The following is a 15,764-nucleotide window of genomic DNA, read 5'->3' on the forward strand; positions in this document are numbered from 1 at the left end:
AAGACCTGAGACGCCAGGGATGTATACCATTTTAAATAGTTATTGTTTAGCCTTTGGGGGCAAAATCAGTATGTTTTTAAAAACTAAGTACCTTTATATTCTACATAAAGTTTACTTTACTTTCAGGTAATGGTGTCATTTCGCTAAAGCTCAAAATCTCTTGGTTGAAGTTTCATCATCACCCAGTTGAAAAAATAAAGATGAAAGAACCCTTCTCCTTTCAATAAACAGAGCTGTTCTCAGCAGAAGGTAGCCTGGGGTAGCGGCGACAAGGTGCTGATGGCACTGAGGGCTGTCCTCACCTAGGCCAGCTCTCCTGGAAGTGCGCCGTCGGAAGGAGGGTGCGGTGCGCTCCGTGCAGGTGCTGGTGCAGGTGCCAGGTGCAGGCTGCCTCCTTGCCCTCGGAGCTCGAGCTCGGCGGCTACTAACGCATCTGTCCCAGGCCCGCCCAGCCCAGAAGGCTGCAGCCTCTGCCGTCCACCAGCAGCCTCCCACTTGGAAATGAAAAACCAATAGCCTAAGGCCCACCTCCTCCCACTTCCAAACACGTGTAACCACGAGCCTCTGGGATAGTCCTTGCAGATCTGGTGGCACGTGCCAAACGTGTGACGTCATACGTCACGCACAGGGCAGAGCCACGCCAGTTGGAGCCTGGGACAGAGACATTGGTCTCCAGGCGCAGGAAGGAGGGTCCTGAATTGCGTGTGTGGTATTGTAACACTCAGGACCTCTCAAGGGCCCCGGGATGTGGCGCAGGCTCCGAGGGGTTTTCTTGCCATCTCCTACAACTCATCCCTCAATTTTGGGAGTGCTTCGGGCCCTAGCAACTGAGATTTAAATGCGGACCCAGAGAACTGCGCTCCTAGCTTAAATTGGAGATCCTCTGGCCCCAGAGGTTTGGAGTTCAGTCTGTGGAGAAGAGTAAATGGGGCAGAATGTGGTTGATTTATTTGTGATGAAAACGAAGGCTCAAGAGACAAGGTCCTGCCATACATCATTTTGAAGAAAAGGAATGATGGATTTAGGAAGCCCAAAAATAGTACCAGGGAGCAGAAATATTTAATCCTAAAAGCTAACACCTTTCAATTCTTGTCAATTCAGTGTCCCTTATTTTTCAGAGGTTTATTCGCCCTCAAACCCTTTCTCCCAAAGTATCAAGTTTTTTGTTAAAATTACACCAGCAGTAATTTTGGAAAATATCATCAAAAGTAATGTTGCATAATGTGATGCCAATAAGGGACCCCAGGATTAGAAGTTAAGAGACCTGGGATATTAGTGCCAGGCTTGATGTGGCCACCTGTAGGAACTACATTCCCTTGCCTCAAATTTATTGATCATTAAAGTAAGGGAGTTGAAACAGAGCTCTTAAAATTTTTTTTGACCTTAGCAATTGTGAGACATTATCACAGATAGTCATGCAAATTTTTGTAACTGTAGTTTTTCCAGGATCAAACCAGATATTAGGGACACTTAGTATAGGGAACAAATCAAGGATAGACTTAGAGCATACTGGCAAGAAAAAAAAAATAGAAAAATTCTTAGTCAAAGCAGTATCTCTAAAATTTAGTTTATTAAATTTTTTTTATTAACGTTTTTTATTTATTTTTGAGGGACAGAGAGAGACCAAGCACGAGCAGGGGAGGGGCGGGGGGGGGGGGAACACAGAGTGGGTTCCAGGCTCTGAGTTGTCAGCACAGAGCCAACACCGGGCTCGAACCCACAAATGGTGAGATAGTGACCTGACCCAAAGTCAGATGTTTAACTGACTGAGCCACCCAGGCAGCCCTAAAATTTAGTTTATCAAACCATTTGGTTTAATGTAATTGAATACAATTCAAAATTGACCCTTATTGGCTTGTATAAAGAGTAAATGCTGTCAGTTCTTTGGTTCTTAAAGAACAGTAGGAAGGTACAAATTTAGATCTCCTGTTCCTTAGATCTCGCAACCTTCTTTGGTTACTTTGTTACTGACCAAAGTTTTCTCTTCCCTTTGTGGTCTCAGCTTTCTTACTTCCTACTTAGATTTGATTCTGGCCCTGTGCGGGTTTTTTTTTTTTTTTTTTTTTGGGTGTGTGCGTGTGTGTGTGTGTGTGTGTGTGTGTGTGTTAAAGTCCTATCACCAAATCTAAAACTTTTTCAGTCTTCATTCTTTTTGAGTTTTATAAGTATCTGATGCTAGCGATATCCCATACTTCTTAACATAACCTTCTTTTTCTTTCATAAGATAAGTTTGTGTTTTATTTCTGGCTATTCTCTATGTCTTCTCTTCCTCCTTCCTCTCCTTTCTCCACACCCCAAAGTCTTGCAGTTCATTCATTTTATCATTAAATTCTGTTTCATGGAAATCACATCGGAATATTGCCTTAAATTGTTAGAAACTTTATAAATCTCTAACTCTAATACTATTCTTTGTCCAGAGTTTTCCAAATATTTGCTGAACAAAATAATAATAAAATCACCAATTATTGAGTGGTATCAATGTAAGCACTTAGTATATTGAATAAGTATTATGAAAAATTTTTAATGAAGTATTCTCAGATATGTGATAAATATATGGTATATATAGTACTCATAAGTCTTGATACTATACCCACTGTATACGTACTTCTGGCAAACATTACTGTATTTCACTATGTACTTGTGTATCTTATAATGCTATTGTAAATACTATCATTTTGGGGAAAAGAGTTTATAGTTATGAATAATAATAAAAGTAAGACATGAATTATCAGCTCTTGAAAAAATGCCCTGCATCTTTACCATGTGGAAAGCCAATGTTTGTATTAATAGAATAGCAATTCTCAACTTTTTGGTCTCAAAAGCTGTTTACACTCTTACAAATTATTGAGAACCCCCCCAAATTTTTGTTTATGTGATTTGTACCTATTGATAATAACTTATTAGAAATTAATGCTGAGAAATTTAGAAAATACTTGTTAATTCATATGGTAGGCAGTCTTTATGAGGGCTCCCAATGATTCTTACCTGGTGGTATTCATGCCCTTGTGTAATCCCCTCCCCTTGAGCATGTGCTGGATTAATTGATTTTTTTTTTTTTTTTAAGGACACGGCCAAAATGATGGGATGCCACTTTCAAGATTCGGTTGCAGAAAGACTGTGGCCCCTGTCTCTGTGTCTCTTTGAGGGAAGCCAGCTGCCATGTTGTGACTTTCCTGTGGAGAGACCGATATAGCAAGGAACTGATGTGTCTGATCGACAGCAGTGTGGAACTGGGTCCTGCTGACAGCCATGTAAGCGTGCTGAGCAGCTGATCCTGCCCCAGGCAGGCCTTAAGATGACTGCAGCTCTGCGGACACCTTGAATGTAGGCAACTTTGGGAGAGACCTTGAGCCAGAGGAACCCAAAGAAGCTGCACCTGGATTCTTGACACACAGAAATGGTGAGATAAGAAATAAATACTGTGAAGCCACTAAATTTTGGCATGACTTGTGACACAGCAGTATACAACTAATACAGTTTCTTTTAAAATAACAATAACAGTCTTTTCATGAAAAATCACTATAGTTTTCAAAATAAAACACGTAGTGAGATGAGTGATATTGTTTATGTTTTTGCAAATCTCTCACATGTCTAATTTTATGGAAAACATCTGGCTTCTCAAATCTGCCTCTGAATTTAATCTGTTACAGTACATTATTTTGGTTGAAATACATGAGGAAATTTCAGGCTTAGACAGATATGTAGTTGTATAAGGAAGGAGTGTGTCAATACTCTTTGCTGATAAGTGTGGACAGTCTTCTTTGATCCTGTAACAGCATTCAATAGGTGGTAGTTTCCTAAGGGTTAGTTGCAACATAGAAATCATATACTCTTGTTACATTTAAATTTATTGGTCTGTTGTGTACTTTGACTGGATCTTTTACTAATGCATGATTTCGTGGCATCATGCATCGATCATTTGGATAATCATTTGGTCCTTTGATTTATGTAGACCTTCCATTGGCATGTTTCATCATTCAACAATTTTCCCGGTATTCCCCTATTCTCCCCTCCCCCCCCCCAAAAAAAAACCCCTCTTTGTTAATATTACCACTGCTCTTATCAGAAAAGTCTTTAAGTTTGGGGAAGCTATAGTATCATCTATTATTGCATAGCAAATTACTCAAACTTAGCAACTTAGAACAATAAATTTTAACTATTTCACAGTTTCTGTGGGTCAGGAATCCAGAATGGCTTAGCTGAGTGGTTCCAGTTCAGGGTCTTTCAAAAGGTTGCAATCAAGCTGTTGGCTGGGCTGCAGTCATTTCAAGGCTAAACTGAGAGACAGACTACTTCCAAACTGACTCATGTGCCATTTGGCAGGCTTCAGAGGATCCACTTCCAAGTTTACTCACATGGTTGCTTGCAAGCCTCAGTTCCTTGCCAAGTGAACCTTTCCATAGGCTGCTTGAGTGTTTTCAAGGTGTAGCAGTTGGCTTTCTTCTCCCAGGGCTACCTCACAACCTGACAGCTTGTCCTAGATGAGTGATGAGAGACAGAGAGAGAGAGAGAGAATATGAATATAAAAGAGCTCACCTAAGACAGAAGCATAGTCATTTTATAACCTAATCTCAATATGACAGCTCATCACTTCAGCCATATTCTATTTAGTAGAAATGGCTGAGCCCACAATCAATGGTTGGGAAACTAAGCCCTGCCTCTTGAGGAGAACTGGATCAAAGAATATTGGGACATAGCTACATAACCACCACAAGTTGTGAAACTTATGGTGCCAGATGTAAGTTTTCCCAAATTCTAATTTTTGTTCTAAATTTCTCATTGGCATTAAACACTGTCACTTGTTTTCCTTGAAATGACAACCTTCTTTCATTTTTTAGAAAATACCCTGGCAAACACTCAATGCTATATAACCATGGTTTCTGTCAGGTGTTCTTTCAAGTGAAAATTATATTCCATGGAAAAAGTCACTAATTCAAGTCACAGGTCAGGACAAGTATAATATTAGTTTTTCCTTGAGGCAATCATGTATTTCAGTATGCAGCAGAAGGGCTTTATGCATACTTCCTATTAACTCACACAATATTAAAATGACATATATCCAAGGGTCAATATTTAATAAAATTGATCATTTTTATTGCTTCATCCAAGATATTCTTAGGTAAAATTGCCTTTTTTTTTTTTTTTTTGGACAGACTGTAGTGCTCAGGACTTCAAACTGGGAAAACCATTGAAGGAATAGGTATATCTGGAAAAGCTTCATGGGGAAGGGTGTGTGTTGAGATTAGCTGGAATTACATTTCAATTGACAGAGAGGAAGAAAGGTGGGAAAGGCAAGTAGGCAAAACCAATGGAGCTGGAATGAAATGGGCACGTTCTATTCAAGAGGAAAGAAAGGGAAGGCTATTTGGGAGCAAGCTGTGGATTAGATATGGGCACCTGTGGAGGGACCCAGCCTAACATCTCCACAAAATAGACTCCACCTGAAGGGGCAGTGTGAGGGAGGAAGGCTGCTAGAAGCCCATGGGCTTCTCAGAATGGTAAACCAGATAGAAGTGCAATAGGAGGTTACCAGTAGGGTTCCATATAGCACAGTCACCTTTGACTATTTGTGGTTCCCGAGGGCACCAAAGCTAGTCACAACCACATAGTTAAGTAAGAGCTTTCCGCCCCCACCCTCCAACCCCCAGCAAAACTCAACTAGGAAAGGAAAGTTTTAAATGGAATGAGATTAGTGTTTGGATTATTACCCCAGACTGGACTCTAGGTACTAAAACTTCATTTATTACATGAGAGCCAGCACAGAACTACAAAATCTACCTGGGATTTCAAGATAGTGAAGGTGGAGCACAGAGAGTCAGAACAGTGCAAATTTGAAGGACAGCTGGAGAAAGGAGATTGTTACTTTCAGCTTGCACACCACTGAGTTCTCCTGTAATAAAGTGGTTACAATAACTATTGAGCATTTATTTTTGCCAGGCTGAGGTTCAGCTGGGCACGTTTCCATGAATGGACAGGATGTATATATATTTAGGAGAATGGTGTTTTCAGAGTGATTGGAGCCAGGCTAACCTGTGTTCATGTCTCAGCTCTCCTACTTTAAAAAATGGGACACATTGTTAATCTCCTAGACTCTGGGTTTCCTCATCTATAAAATGGAGATAAATAATGCCTATAGTAAAATTAGGTTTCTAATTTAATAATATCCTAGTTTTAAAAAAAACAACAAAACACAGTGGACTAAAATACCCCATGATGTTACTTTTACTGAACTAAAGTTAATGGAGTATATTTAAAGGATCATTCAGTAGCTTGTTCCATTTACAACTGTACTAATAGTTCCATTTCGTGATACCAAGATTCTCTCAAGGGAGAAATTAAGAACACAAAATACTTGCTTTTAGTCAACAGAGTTGACTCTCTACCAACTCTGCCAACAGAGAGAAACAAAACAAAACAAAACAAAACAAAACAAAACCTTCTCTGCGAGAAGTATTAAACATAACTCAAAAAACCCAGGTATTTAAAAATAATTATGGCAAAAATAAAACAGGATAATATACATATATATATTCTCATGTTACCATCAAATTTATGGCAGAGAAACCGAGCCTGATTTGGGGGTTTAGATATATTGTTTCATATTTAAGAATAAGTATCTATTCTGGAAATAATCTTTAAGGGATGAAATACTACTTAGAGACCATTTGCTTACATATACTTAGAGGCATTAAGTGATTTTTCCCTTATCACCCAGCTGCTGAAGGGCACAAGTGGGATAAGAACCAAGACATTCTGACTCAAAAATGTACTGCTTTTTGGCATATTCTGCACTACTATCTACAAATCACTCCCATATCTTTATTTAAATAGAGCAGAACCTCTAGTGAGGAGCAGTCAGCACTTTGCTCTCATATATTGCATTTGCTTCATTTATTTCTTTAAAAGTTGCAGTGAAGCCCCATTTGATTTAAATCAGGTGACTTTTTTATTCAGTGAGATTAAGCTATATGTTCAAATGTTACTTTCTATTCTTTTGGAAGAGGAAAATTAAAATTAAATGTAAATAGAGGGAAACAGCCTTTGTTATATAAAAAACAAAGGCCTAAAATCCTCACTTCATATGGAATTCATAAATATATAAACATGCCAACGGGAAAAATATTACCAAAGACAACCATAAAGGATTCCTCCATTTATTTAACAGATATTTTCTTAATTTTTTCCATATATCCTGTACTCTGCTATGGTTTAGGAATAGAATTAACAAGTATTTGTTGACTTCATGTCATATTGCTAAGAAAAGGTTTATTGACAGTAATCCCATTTTGCAAAAATATGTATGTATATATACATCAAAATATCTGGAAGGATATAAAGTGGTTATCAATGGGTGGTCAGATGTGTTTATGTGAAACTTATACAACAATGGACATGGATTTCTTTTGTGATAAAGTTTTATTAAAATGTCTAAAACTTACAGACATAAAATTATTCAATTATTTCACCTATTGTCAAGGGTTTTTTGGTAATAAAAATAAATGTATTTTATTCTTTTCTTATCCAATGGAAGATGGGTTCCAACAGAAATGGATTCCTTCCTTTCTTTTATACCACTAAAATCCCACCTTCTCTATCCTGCCCCCAAGATACCACAGATGCATAAACACGCACAGACAGACATGCACACAGAAACACAGACACATGGACACAAGACAGTCTCTCACACAATAGATACACATAAACACACCACACCACAGAAACACACACAGAGATACACAGTCTTACTAAAACTTACTTTTGTAGAAGTGAAAGAGTTTGGCAGAGATCTGAATGTTTTAGTCTTGGAAATAGCATTCATTATTCTCTAAATTGCTCAGTTCTTTTTTTTTTTTCATTTGCAACCCCTGAATGCAATATTTTTTCATGCTTGCATATTATAAAATGTATAAATTCTTTTAGTGGAAACATAGCCTGTTTAAAGCAGAAATTAATCTTCCTTTGTGAAATTATATTAGAGAAATTTACTTCACAAGCATTATTACCAGCTGATCTTTAAAGGTTTTAAAGAACTTAAAGGACTTACTTTTATTTATTTTTATTATTTTTTTAGTTTTTGAGAGAGTGGGAGCATGTGCAGGTGCATGGGGGGGAGGGGCAGAGGGACAGGGAAAGAGACATATGTAAAGAATAGTCATAGCAGTATTGTTTATGATAGCCCCAAACTGGAAACGAAACAATGCATAAATTCATTAACCCTAGAATGGATATATAAATACTGATACATTGACAGTACTGAAAATAAATGAACTGTTGTCATATGTAACAATATGGGTGAAACTTCTGTAAATACCATTGAACAAAGGAAGCATGACACAACAGAATACACACACCATCAAGTTCTAAAGCAGGCAACTCTATTTTCTAGGATTACACACTTGGGTAGTGTATTGATATTCTCAAGCTAGGCAAGTGAAGATTGTTTAATAAGAGGTGTGGGAAGGGTTTGGGAAAAGCTATAAGGAATGGTACAGTGTCCTAGTGCCAATAAGAGCAGGAGGCATAACTATCCTTAGATGGGAAGGGGTAAGCAGATTGAATGCAGAAGGAGAGAGTTGCATGAAGAGTTAAGTCTCATAGGAACAGTGACCTTTGGTTGTTGTGATGTTTAATTTTGTATACCAACTGGACTGGGCCATGGTGTCCAGACATTTGTCAAACTTATTCTAGATTTCTGTGAAGGTGTTTTAAAATATGTAATTAACATTTATTAAACACATTTTTAGTACAGTTGACACACAACGTTACATTAGTTTCAGGTGTACAGCATAGTGATTCATCTTCTCTATGTTATGTTATGTTCACCACAAGTGTAGTTACCATCTGTCACCATACAACATGATTATAATATCATTGACTATATTCCCTATGCTGTGCCTTTTACTCCCGTGACTTATTCATTCTAGATTAACATTTATATAAGTGCATTTTGAGTAAAGCAGATTACCTCCATAATATGGGTAGGCCTCATCCAATCAATTGAAGGCCTTAATAGAACAGACTGACTTCCCTCAAGCAAGAAGGAATTCTGCCAGCAGTCTTTGAGCTTGAACTGCAACTCTTCCCCAGGTCTCCCGCCTGCTGACCTACCACACAGATTTTTGATTCACCAAACCTCCACAATTGTATGAGCCAATTCTTTAAAATAAATCTCTCTCTCTCTCTCCTTCTCCTTCATATATATGTATGCCATATATACATACATATATATGACATATATATATGACTTTTATGTCAGTTCAGGATGTATAACAGTATTATATATATAAACACACACACACACACACACACACCCCATGTTGATTCTGTTTCTCTGCCTAACCCTGGTGAACACAGTTAGTAATAAAACCAACCCAGCTAGCCCTTGGGGAGACTCTCCAGGAGAGGAGGCAGGGGAGGAAAATATCCTATTTCATTCCACTCCATCTGATCTCCCTGTTGATAAATGCAAGTGGAAGCCAGAGGCCAATGGAGCTTGTTGATACAGTTCGTACAAGCTAGCTTCCCCGTATATAGAGCAGGGTGGAGAAGTGAGAAGAGTGGGCCTGAGCAGGCAAAGAAAGAGTTAAACTTTATAAGGAAAAGCTGGGAAACTGTTACCATAAAATTCAGATTGGTGGTCACCTGTAGAAGTGTGAGAAAGTATCTAGAAGGGATGCATAGGTTGGGGTATTTCCTCACCTGAATGATGGTTAAATGGGTATTTGTTTTATAATTATTCATTAAAACATGCACTGTTGTATATTTCATAATTTACAATAATAAAAACTTGTTTAATACTTGAGTTTTAAGTCCTAACCATTTTCCAGGTAAGCAAGTTTGCAGCATTTAAAATGGTCTGTTAAAAAAAAAAAAAGAGGTTAGAATGGGAGAGAGCCAAAGCATAAGAGACTGTTAAAAACTGAGAACAAACTGAGGGTTGATGGGGGGTGGGAGGGAGGGCAGGGTGGGTGATGGGTATTGAGGAGGGCACCTTTTGGGATGAGCACTGGGTGTTGTATGGAAACCAATTTGACAGTAAATTTCATATATTAAAAAATAAAAAAAAAATCTAAAATGGTCTGTTGAAAACACTAGAAATTTGCTATAGATAAGCATACAAGTCCTGACAAGTGAAGTAATTAAATAACTCAGGACTAAAAGATATTTTCTTTAAAAAAAAAAAAAGTTGCTTTGAGCCAAATGGGGAAGAAAAAATAGTAACTAGAGACTCAGACATGTTTAAATACTGACAGTATTGAATAGCAGAGAGGTAAATGTCGAAGACACCAGAGAAGAAAGGGGAAACAGATGGAGTGCAGTTCCTCCAGTGTCAAAAGGGGAAGCACACACAGCACTACCAGAGGCTGGTATACCAGCCTTAAATAAGATGAGGGAATCTATTGCACGGTAACTGAAGGGCAAAGAAAAGGATGTATGTGTTGGCTTAGTAGTGGGAAGCTGAGGGTAGTTCCCCATCTGATGCTTCCTTTGTCTTGTCTTGTCTTTTCTTTTCTTTTCTTTTCTTTTCTTTTCTTTTCTTTTCTTTTTTCTTTTCTTTCCTTTCCTTTCCTTTCCTTTCCTCTCCTCTCCTTTCCTTTCCTCTCCTTTCCTTCCTTTTCTTCTCTTTTCTTTTCTCTTTCTTTTGAGAGAGAAAGAGCACAAGCAGGGGAGAGGAAGAGGGAGAGGGAGAGAGAGAATCTTAAGCAGGCTCCATGCCCAGTGTGGAGCCCAATTCAAGGCTCAATTTCATGACTGTGAGATCATGACCTGAGCCAAAATCAAGAGTTCAACAGTTAACCGACTGAGCCACCCAGGCACCCCATGATGCTTCCTCTTTCTCTGGGACAGAAAACATTAGGGAAGATAAGGAGGGAGGAGATGTCAAAGTCTGAGACAGAAGACAGTGAGAAGGCTTGAACCACTCTGGAGAATAAGAGCAATAACCACATTTGGCAAGAAATACCCAGTGTTCAATTGAAGTTGGAGACTGTGAATTTGTAGCACCACCAATCTGCATGATGACTTTCTATAGTAAGATTTAGCCATTAAAATATGGGTATAGAAAAAATCAGACAGCTGGATTGATCCAGGGTTGGAGTTTTGGACTGAAGGACTACAGAACAAGGGATGTGAGGCTAAACACAAAGAGATGCACCATGGGATTTCAAATGGATAGGGTGGGAAATAAAGACAGAAGAGGGCTATCAGAGAAGGAGAACATGGAAGGGTCAAGGGTTTGGATATTGTATGAGAGCATGAGCAGGGAGCAACTGAATGATGGAAATGGAAGGATGAAGGTTGTGTGTCCAGGTTGTGGAATATCTGAATGTGTTGTTGTAGGTGTGGAACAGTTGTGGGTAATGATAATGCCTAGGGACAGGACATTGAAAAGGAGGGATAAAGTGGAGTGGAGGTGAAGGTCACCAAAGAAGAGAGGCTAAGAAGTTGAAAGAGTAATTCATGTGGACATCGACATCATGGAGGATCATGAACATATTTGGAGCAGAGAGAAAAATAGTGAACAATGTATGAAGTGGAGGTTGGTGGTTGAGTGGGAGGTTGCTAAATGACAGCAAGAGGAAAGATAGAAGGAAGTATAGCAAATGGCTCTTTGGATCAGAAGAACAGTTCTTCAGGAGGATAAAGGAATAATGGTCTGGTTCTCCCCTCTACCCCAATTGGAATTACAGAAGGTAAACTAGAAAAGTTTTGCAGGAAAAATGCATGGGCAAATCTAGGTGACCAGGATACATTATAGCTGGGCCTGTAGCAAGGAGGATATCAGGTTAAAGTGGCTGTAAAATTCAGGAAGAATTCACTCTAGAAATGCCCTAATATTGATTAGCAGGTGGTATTGATAGTCCCGATTGTCCAGGTTGGCTCTGGAAGATTCTAAGTTTTAGAAGTTTAGAAGATACCAAGTTTTCCTTGATATGAGAATCTAGAAGAACACAAGTGCATTTAGTACAGTTGTTTGCATACTTGTTCCGTGGGCTATTAGATTCCTTTGAAGCTCTAGGTAAGAACCATATTTAGAAGATGGCTTTGTAAATGTGGCTGTTGGATGATCTTTGTGGCTAATCCCATCATGTAGATAGACCTTGGTCTCTCCTAAGCCTGAATCTGCCAATCAGAAGACAGAACTGTAGAAGGTTGAGCAAGTTTTAAATTGGCACAAATTTCCACTTTCTGGCTTAATTCCAATTAAACCATTTATTTATATATGCAAAACATCCTTGGGATCAAAATGACCTATACCTTAGATGCCTAATAAATGCTTGTTGAGAGGCACCTGGGTAGTTCAGTTGGTTGAGTGTCTTACTCTTGATTTTGGATCAGTCTTGATCCGAGGGTCCTGAGATCGAGCCCAGTGTCAGGCTCTGCGCTGGGCATGGAGCTAGCTTAAGATTCTCTCTTTCTTTCTCTCTCTTTCTCTCTCTCCCCCTCTGCCCCTCTCCCCTGCTCACTCTCTCTCTCTCTCTCTCTCTCTCTCTCTCTCTCAAAAAACAAAACGTTTGTTGAACGGAAAGGATAATAGTGGGCTTCCCATGTAGACTTCCCTACAGGGAAAAGAAGGTGTTAGCCACATATCATAAGTTTCTAGGCCCTTTAATAGTTACCCTTCTCGTTATAAATGAGCAAATCTAGGTTATACACTGGCTTCTTGTGCATTGAGTTAGCACAAACTCATCCATTGAGTAGGATCAGCTCTGGGCACCCTGACAAAATTAAGTTTCTGGACTTGCAAAACTGAGGAATGAGCCCTGGAAAATGTGACTTGACTGAGGCAATGTCATCCTGAAGCCAGCCTGAGCAGCCCAGCTGGCCTCTCCCTGTGACACTTCTAACTCAGTTGTTTAGAACAGCAACTGTATTTACATCATTTTTAGCTCCTGCAATAAAAAGCTTTGAGACCATGACTGAGTTGTAAGCAAAACATCCTTGTAATCACAGTTAATGCAACAGGACTAAGTCATGTATTAGAAATCATAGTGAGTTAATAAAACCCAGTGGCTGAAGGTGTCTCCTAATTCTAGAGTCTAGTGTGGGGAGTTATTAACAGTGTATATAATTTGTGAATGTTCATGGGTAGTGACCTAGTAACAGACTGTTCCATTTAAGGCTACAGCTAGTGAGTACTAAAATGCTTGTAACAAAACAAAACAAAACAAAGCAAACTGCTTTTTTTTGTGTGTCTGTTTTGTTTGTATTCTCTACTTCATTGCTTCTTGTGTTATGGCAGAGTTGCACATTTCTGAGTGTCTCATTCTTCTTGTTCACAGAATCATAAACTTTTCCCACTACTCTGAAGAGTTGGACATAATGACCAGTAAAAACAGGATTTTTGTCTGACATGGCAACCATTCCAATAACAAATACTGATGATCCTTTCGTTTCTGTTCACCTATAAAAAGGTAGTTGCTAACTAACCAGTTCAGTAAAATGTCATGTCTTGCTAGATTTCACTAGAAAGAAAAGAGTTTTCTTGCCTTTCAGAATTTCATGAGTTCTTATGATTTGCCAATTTGGTAGTAAAGCAAAATATGTGGTGGTGGGGGGGAACATCACAGTATAAATATGCATACCCTTTAGTTTTACCTGCTGGTAAGTAATTTAATCTTTATTTTTATATTAAATCAGCAAGAATATACTATGACTGAAAAGACAAAACTTGAGAACTTAAAGCCCTGGGCTTGCAGTGGGGAACTTATGCTGCAGCCTGGATGGGGATTTAGGTTTGAGCGTGGTAAGGGGTATTGCTCAAGTTCCTCTCTTTAGGGGAATATTTCAGTGGAAACTTTGAGAAGCTCTAATTGACACTGGGATGAGTCCAGAAGCATCTTTGCTTTGTTTCTGCTACTTACCACTTCACTGAGAAAAGTCTAGACACTTTTGAATGAAGATGCTGAATCTTTTAATGTAGATTGAATTGCTCTTGTCCCACCCTGGTACTAAAACTGGAAGGAGCTTGTTACACCGAACATCTTGAGAAAGAACACTGGACAAGCCCCTTCATTAGCAGGAATAGTATCGGCCCTGTAGGAGTAGGGGAAAGTTACCAGTTGGGAATGGAGTTTGGATCTGGCTATAGCAGGGAAAGAAACTGGTAGTATAACTGGAAAGATAATAATAACTATGCAAGTCCAGATATTTTAATTTGAAGATGAGTAGTGAGAATAGCAATAAAAAATAATAGTACTGAAGTCTCAGGTTAAGATTTAAAACATTGAATGGGCTCTAAAGAGGACCATGGAGATCACTGTCAGTAAGAATATGCCCAGGGGATCTCAGGATAAGCTGAAAAACAAAAGGAAGAGAAAAAAAAAATGTCCTTAAGATAAACTGAAAGTTTTAAATGCCTGAGTTAGGTGATGTTTGAATGCCAAAGGACTATTCCCCAGGGATACAAGCTGTTAACCAGCTGGGCATTTCTTAGAAAAAAAAAAAAAAAAAAAGCTTCTAAGAAAATTTCAATTGTTCACTGTAAAATAGTTTTTCATTGCAGACAAGATTATAGAGTTGGGTGTGAAAAGTAAAAAGCAAGGTGAGAAAAATAAGGATCAGAAGTATTGTATGAGGCAGAAGTGAGGTGAATTGGTTTGTTCTTGCCATTAAATGAAAAAGGAGGGGGCACCTGGGTGGCTCAGTCAGTTAAGCCTCCAACTCTTGATTTTGGTTCAGGTCATGAGCTTGGGGTTCCTGGGAACTAGCCCCTCATCAGGCTCTGCACCACGGAGCCTGCTTGGGGTTCTCTCTCTCCCTTTATCTCTGCCCCTCCCCCACCAACACTATGCAGGCTCTCCCTGGGTCTCAAAGTAAACATAAAAGAGAAAACAAAAAAGAGAACATTTCAAAGCAGCCTTGTAAAATGCCCAGTTGGGATAATGCCCAATGGATGGTCATAGCACAGATGCATATCAGAGATGGCAAGTAGAAGGAATATAAGAGATGGGGAAGACTTACGAGGAATCTACCATTGTAAATGGCACGACTTTTAGTCCAGTTAACAGTAGAGCCAGATTATAGTAATATTGAAAAAATCTATCTTTTCATGTATTTAAGATTTTCACAAAGGTCTATCAGCAGAGTATTACACCATTTAAATCTAATATTTATATTAGATATATTTCTGTATAGCTACAAATGGAAATATTCACAAATATTATGCATAAGTAAATGATACAATCAATAATGTTTGATAAAGATACTTGTATATATATTTTTCAAGGACTAAATAACAGAGCAGGCATATTGAAGGCTGAACAACCTGATTTCTTTGAAGTTCAATCCTTTGAAAAATGCTGGTAGCAACAAGGAGTCCTGGTTCAAAGGAACATATGTTCTGGTATTTTTAAGTAACATTTTAACTGGAAAGCAGAACGATTGTTTGAAAAACACGATTGCACACAATGATAGAGGTGGGTGGCTACTATAAATTCAGACAAACAAATGCACATTTTACACCTTTTCTGAAAGAGTTTACGGTAGTTAGATTCTGGATTTTCACCTTGGCTTCTCCAAACAGAATTGACAGCATTGCAGCCTTGCAGTTTAGAAGAAATCCACTAAAAGAAAGAAGTAATAAACTGTCAGCTACTTCTCTGGGAAGAATTACCCAAGTAATAAAATGAATAAAGTCAACTTTTCTCATGACTGACTGTATGGTTACTGACCTTGGCATGTGACTCTGCTTAGGTTATTCTGTGTGAAGTACATGCATGCTCTTGTTGTAAAAACAAAAAGATGCTAATCTTGAATTTTAT

General features: G+C 38.6%; 1 long non-coding RNA gene across 3 annotated transcripts; it reads left to right on the top strand.

The window, feature by feature from the left end:
• The first annotated feature begins 636 nt into the window (after positions 1-636).
• LOC122239696 lies at positions 637-15,548 on the top strand. 3 transcript variants are annotated; one of them, XR_006219070.1, is made up of 4 exons: positions 637-709; positions 3,065-3,400; positions 13,284-13,415; positions 15,230-15,548. It is a non-coding gene; the product is annotated as an uncharacterized LOC122239696 (long non-coding RNA). The 3 variants fall into 3 exon arrangements; XR_006219067.1 differs by having other exon boundaries at positions 653-981; XR_006219068.1 differs by having other exon boundaries at positions 653-895.
• The last annotated feature ends 216 nt before the right edge of the window (positions 15,549-15,764 follow it).

The sequence above is a fragment of the Panthera tigris genome, chromosome A1, assembly GCF_018350195.1.
Source record: "Panthera tigris isolate Pti1 chromosome A1, P.tigris_Pti1_mat1.1, whole genome shotgun sequence".
Classification (NCBI taxonomy): Eukaryota; Metazoa; Chordata; class Mammalia; order Carnivora; family Felidae; genus Panthera; species Panthera tigris.